Here is a 6,260-nt window from a genome sequence, read left to right as displayed (position 1 = left end):
TATGTGTTTTTGAAATAAAAAATGAATCACAAGGTAAGTTTATTGTAAGCCCATTATTTTCTATCTAGTGCATAATTATTTTTGTCTTACATTTAAAAATAAAATTGTCATTGTATTAAGACTTTTAGTCAACTATCATAACATCAAAATGTATTAGTAGTTATTCTGATGGTTCGTGATTCTACTTTTTAAAGTCATATTTCAGAATATATTTTTCTACTTTTTAGAACATTTCCTAACTTGTTATCGCGAAAACTCGCTATCTCGAAAATTCTTAAGTGTTCCTTCAACTTTGAGACATCGAGAGTGTACTGTATATAAATGTTAAGCTACTATTTCTTATGAGAAAACATTCTGACTTAAAATTAAAAAAATATTGTAACTGCTTGTGAACAACAACTGCTAACATTTACTAACTCTACAAGGTGTTCACCAGGTCCGAGGAAAAAAAATTCATGACATCAAAACAAATTTTCGTGACTTCTTATTCACAAAAATTTGCTTACATTTTTTATAGAAATGATTCAATATGTGTAAATGCTATTGAAAGTATTTAACATTCATGTTATTATTAAAATATAAAAAACAGTAGACATTTTTCGATGGATCATCAATCGGTTTTATTGAGTGAAATGCTTCTGGTATGCTTTTTTGAAGCATTATACAATATTCAAGTAGACATATGGAATAATACTGTGTTCCCTTAACAAATCAATACCTCTGTGGGTACTGATCTAGGAGTTTCCTTGTCTTCTGGATTGGTTTAAAATTACAAGGCTATGGAGTTGAACATTAGTAGTCGTAAACAGAAACTTGGGTTGGCTGTTAAACGACGGATATAAAATAAAATATGTAAAATAGAGTTATAATGATGACTATAACTCTTAAGAAAATGTTACATTAATTCAAGATTAAGATGAATAATGAAATGATTAAATAATGTGTACATTGAAATAGTGAAGAAGCTTCACCTGATTATAGAAATCGTAGCGGTAGAGAGAGAGTTTGGATACAAATTTTAAATGAGTATTCCTCATAATTTCAAGAACATCTAAACCCTAAAATAACGATTTAAGCATAAAAAATGTTGAAATTTTAAAACAAACCTGTTCTAAATTTTGACTAGAAAGGTGGGCAATGACAGCTTCTAAGCGATACTTATATAAAGCTAAGCTCCTCATTTCACCATAAGTTTTCCAATCGTGAAGGGCAACTGTTGTTAAATTATGAACTATTTTGTCAAGATAATGTTCACATATATATATAATAGATAATGTTTACATATATAAGCTGGAAAACAATACTTACATTTAAAAAAAAAGAATTACATACAACACACTTTTTCAAAAAATATATTTTATAATTAAAATTTATAAATGCATTCCCCTATTGAAGACTTAAATTAAAGCAAACAAGTTCACACATATTCTCACATTATATAAGATATTCCAGTGTTTTAATTCTATTAGTTTTTCTTTCCTAACATAAAAAGAGGCATACAAATAGCTGTAAAAACAATTGTTAGAATTATTTAAGAAAAACAAACTCCAGCCATTCAATCGAAACAGAATCATTTTTAAAAATTGGTGTCACTCGAAAACTGGAAAAAGTGTTGCCATCCATAAATTCCCATTGTGTTGCTTAAAAAAAAGTAAATGAGTGCTGACAAATATGACATCAATTTAAGGACAGCGGTACTAAGTTACAAAAAAAAAAAAGTTTACATTTTTATTAGTTTATTTTTACAATCTTTATAGAATCTTTTAAGAGTATTTAACACTTAAGTTTAAAATATGACAGAGCAGAAGAGAAACATTTTAGGGTTTATTTCAGGAACCACTATTCTTTAAGTTTCCTCAAACTTATAACTTTAAATACTATTTTTCTAAAATACTATCAAAACTTATTAATAAATAGTATTCGGAATGCTATTTTTTTTCTTTCTTCTTATGATTTTATATTTTTGAACTTAAAAAGTATCTACCTAAAGTTCATTTAATACACAAAAATTATGTTAATTTTGACATATTCAAGAAAAATATATTTTTCAGACAGGCACCAAATTATGAAAACAACTAAAAAAATAGACAAACAGTAGAACGAATTTAGTGAATGATAATAAAACTATAAGCCACAAGTGTAAGATTTCTTTCTCTCTTCTTGGAGACTTACATATTTGAAATAAAAGGTGAAGTTATTTTTGTCTTATGTATTACAAATTATACAAACATTTACTGTATAGCAATTTGGAATTCAAAGATTAAAACCTAATCTTCATTCATAAAAACGAAATATATGAACTGATTGAGATACTTACACTTAACACTAACAAAGTGGTTAAACAAGTGAAGTGATGGAAGTCTGAAAAGACAATTAAATTCTTTTCCGCCAAATTTGAATGGATTTCTGTCATCTAATTGCAAATGATAATGGCAGTGTGTAAATGGAGCTCAGTTTCTACATCACTACAAGCAATTGTTAGAAAAATAATATTGATCAAATTAGCTTCAGATACCTCATTATATTAAAATAGAAAAGCTATAGATTTTCATTTCAATGTTTTCACTGCTAACATAGAACACTGACAAAAATGAACCAAATAAGGGTGAAAGTCGCAAAGCGTTTTTATATAAGCATGATATTTGCATATGATCTAGTGAAAAAATCGCTCAGTTAAAATCAACAGTGTGCTGTTTTTAAATATATTTCATGAAATTATCAAATTTCAAAAGTTAATAGAAAGTAAAGAAAGGTAGAGGAAATAATTGTAACTAGTTTTTTGAGTTAATTATATCAAAATTACTAAAGTTATTCTAGAAGAAAAAAAATTCAATTTTTAAAATAAACTCTTATTCTCATATACAGAAGCGATAACGTAAATTTAATTTTTTTAAATAAAAAAAGAGAATGCTTATTTTTTTTCAAAAAATATACAAATTGAATAACTATTCCTTTAATAAAAACTAGAGATATTGTTAAATCGAAGATTTTAAGAGGAGATAGTTGAAACTAAATCTATTCTGTACATAATACAAGATAAGTCAGCTCCTAAGTTTTACTGCACCATACACAAACTAAAAAAAACACCTAAATTATTTTTAATGTAATCATCATATTATCATCTAACATTTATTCCTAATGATTTAAAGGAACAACCTTAAATATGCTAATTAGAGCAGATAATATTTAAAGTAGCTAAATCAGACATAAAAACTTTTTGTCTGTTAAAACTTAATTTCTCTGAATCTCTCTGCATTCTTTTTCCCTCGCAGATTCAAATTCTTAATCTTCAAAGTGGACATCTGTAAAATATGGCCACAGTAATTTAGTCTGAACAGCCATTGAAAGTTAATGTGTTAATTTTAATTTTTGCATATTTCATCATAGGTTTGGAACTATTTAAGCAAATAAAAATTTTTTTTTGAAAAGGTATGAAACTCATTCAATTATTGTAAGATAATATTATACTCATAATTTATTGTAAGATAATTTATTATATGTAATTTAATATTATGTTTTTAACAAAATATTTTAATAATGAGCAAAACATTTTCAATTCTGAGCTACAAAATTTTTTTCATCATTTTAAACTAAGTAATTTTAAAAAAGAAAAATCCAAAGATCAATTAGAGTCAGTAAAAAAGTATGAAATTTCGAAAAAAGTCTTATTTTATATATTTTTTCCTATATTAGTGATTAATCCTGAATTTCGCATTTCATTATTAAAAATTATACAGTTTTAAACAATGTCAAAATTTATATACCTTACAATTCACACATTATACTAAGAAAATGATTCTGTTTTATAATACAGAAAGTTATGAACCTCGTTACGAATTCGTTATTCAAAAGTTAAAAATTTTTTCTTTACATAAGTTTTAAGAGTGACAAAATTTTTCTTTTGATTTGCTTGAATGGTTCTATAAATACAAACAAATAAAATGACAATTAAGGGGACCAAACTTATGCCTACTCTCCTGGTTTAGTTAATTTCTAGATAGCAATTCCCACTATTTTAAGATACAATAATCCAAATCCATTCTGAAAAGATACCTTTATTCAGACAAAAAAAAAAATAGTTTACTGGCTTTAATTAATTGTCATTATTAACATTCACCTTTTCAAACATTAAGATTGCACGTAAATAAGTGAAGTTTGAATCACCAGGTAACAAAGTATTAAATTGTTTTATGCATAATGTACAGGTATATTGGTATTGCAATTAAATACATACGAGTCATTTCTAGTAACAATTATAAACTGAGCAAATTTATTAAAACATAATTTAATGTTTCAAATATCCTTCTAAACTCTGATTAGTCACTATTAATTGTTCATAATAAGAATATTTTTTTGCAATTTCATAGGAAAAAGAATACATTAATGATCCGAAAGTAAAAATATATACATGCAATCAATCATTTGGAAATATTTGTCACAGCACAAGTTGGGAAAATTGTCAGATAAATAACAACAAATAATATATAGCTAAATGTAAATTGTAGAATAGTCCAAACTCACTTTAATAATTTTAATTTTTATCTAATGATTTAGGTACTAGCAATAGGATTATGAAATAATAGCAATAGTCTATATCATCAGTCTTCAAAAGCAATTTTTATATTTGTCATAAATCTTTATATACATATTTGCTTTGCTTTTTATTGCTATGTTTCTGTCTTATCTTTACTCAATCTTTCCCATCACTATATATTTTCATATTAGGAGTCTATTTACGAAAGTATAGATGTAATAACATTTTTCAGTAGTTCAAAATTATTTTAAAATTGTAAAAAGTAAACTTGCTTAAAAAGTATTTGTTTTGCAGTATATTGATTATAATTATAGATGTAACTTCAAAAACATATCTTCAGCCAATTTTGAAGAAATTGTAGCTCTTATAACAAAAAAAAAACATGAAACAGTAATAGTTCTACCTCATATTACGATCAGTGGCATAGTGATAAATAAGTTTTAGGAGAAATCAATTTCATAGAAGCAAGTTCCAACAGTGTCTGCCTAAAAAATAATTTATTTTAAAAAATATAACAGGGTTTACATACGAAAATTTATTTGTTTTCTTAAGATTTCAGTTTAATCATTTTATATTTAAAAATATTAAGCACTAGAGTGAGGAATTCAATGTTCCCCAAAAGCACCTTGGATTAATCTTTCCTATTCATTCGAATGCCCTTTAAAACTTCCTAATATATAAATTGCAATTCTTTCTAAAATAATTGTTGAAAAATATATATTTATTGAAGTTCTTTTTAAAATAATCAATGATGTTCATAAAATAGAACACAAGTGATTTCGTAATTTATAACATATGACACAAATAAAATTAACTTGAGCTAATCTTTATAACATTGTATTTAAGCAATGAAACTTTTTACAAAAATGGTTTTAAATTATTTTTTTTAATAAAATTTTTGAAGGCACGTATTAATGAATTTCCTTAAATCAGTAACCAAATCGAATTTTTAAAAAAATGCGAAATTTACATACACCACATCACTGCCAAATTTAAAGAACTTTCTTATAAGTTTTCAAAAGAAATTTTAAAAACATCTATATTTTAATGAATGAGATATTTACTTTCTCAATCAATCAGTTTTTTTTTTTAACTTTTAGTAAATCTCTTTAAAGAAAATTTTTTATTACCTAATTTTTTATTTTAAATTATCATTTTTAAGCTATTAACTACTCAGACATTATTGCTACTAATTAAAAAATATAGGTAGGATACAGGAAGATGAACTATATGTTTCCTGAAAAAACAAAATAATAACCAATTTTTTTTATTTTTTAAAAGTGATATTAAGACAAGCACATATTATATTTTCTAGCAAGAAAGTGGTTTGGAAAGCAAAGGAAATGAAAAGTGAACAATTAATTCATTAATAAAAATATTTGAATTTTGAACATTCTTCTAGTTTAAAAGAAAAAAAAACTTTCAAATACTAACTTTCTTTATAGTAAGGTAAACTTTCTTCTGAAATGCTAACAGCCGAGCTTCAGGAGTAGATTCATGATGATATGATAATAACGACCAGACACTGTCATGCAATGCTGATACCATATACTGGAAAAAAAAATTTACAAGTGAAAGAAAACTACATCAATATTTATAAGATTTTAAATCTAATATACAAAGCAAGACAGATATAATATAAATTACTAAATAATAAAAAAAATTGCCGTCAGTTTTGTTTGTTTGTTTGTTCTGTTTTGCACTATTTACATTTACATCACATATA

At 24.9% G+C, this 6,260-nt stretch overlaps 1 protein-coding gene across 10 annotated transcripts in view; it reads right to left on the bottom strand.

Annotated features, from left to right (window-relative positions):
* Window positions 1-595: 595 nt before the first annotated feature.
* Window positions 596-6,260, bottom strand: part of LOC107451816 (uncharacterized) — a 29,143-nt gene continuing 23,478 nt past the window's right edge. For 9 of the 10 annotated variants that reach the window (XM_087167276.1, XM_087167277.1, XM_087167271.1 and 6 more), the window contains exons 7-8: window positions 5,969-6,085; window positions 596-5,019 (exon numbers count right to left, since the gene is read on the bottom strand). The gene's annotated coding sequence lies outside the window, so the exon portion shown is untranslated. The remainder of the gene's footprint in view (window positions 5,020-5,968; window positions 6,086-6,260) is intronic. The other variant, XM_087167269.1, reaches the window with a different exon arrangement.

The sequence above is a fragment of the Parasteatoda tepidariorum genome, chromosome 7, assembly GCF_982258835.1.
Source record: "Parasteatoda tepidariorum strain Cologne lab strain chromosome 7, Ptep-v5.0, whole genome shotgun sequence".
NCBI classification, from domain to species: domain Eukaryota; kingdom Metazoa; phylum Arthropoda; class Arachnida; order Araneae; family Theridiidae; genus Parasteatoda; species Parasteatoda tepidariorum.
This window is presented reverse-complemented; position numbering and strand designations above follow the sequence as displayed.